Source organism: Pyxicephalus adspersus, chromosome 4 (assembly GCF_032062135.1).
Source record: "Pyxicephalus adspersus chromosome 4, UCB_Pads_2.0, whole genome shotgun sequence".
NCBI lineage: Eukaryota > Metazoa > Chordata > Amphibia > Anura > Pyxicephalidae > Pyxicephalus > Pyxicephalus adspersus.
In genome coordinates, this window is record NC_092861.1 from 153,811,358 (window position 1) to 153,811,894 (window position 537).

A 537-nucleotide genomic window follows, 5' to 3' on the forward strand; every position below is an offset into this window, starting at 1 on the left:
ATCAGAACCGGATAAGCAACCCCAGGTAGGAGCCCAGGGTCCGGTGGGTCTTCAGGGGAAACGGGGCAGTTAGTCGGAGTTGTGCTTTATCAGAGGATCCATTTGTAGGCAGTTATATTTATTATTATTAAACAGGATTTATATAGCGCCAACATATTACGCAGCGCTGTACAATAAATAGGGGCAGCAAATGACAGACTAATACAGACAGTGATACAGGAGGAGAGGACCCTGCCCCGAAGAGCTTACAATCTAGTTGGTGTCCAATGGGGATCCATTCCAGAATAGACAATGATAGGGAGAATCCCGCTGTCCACTGAAATCAATATCAATCTAAAGATTTGGGGCCAAAGCTTCTCCCCTGCCTGGGGCCCCAGTCTGCCCCAATCCATCTATTAGTACCGGCCTGGCGAGTATTATGGAGATGGAAGGAGACTCTCTGTATGGAAGATTGTACCAGCGGGTTCCCCCAATATACCCGGAAGAGAAGGGAAGTTCGGGCCCCATATTTGGGGGGTAGTTATTTCCGGGATTGTT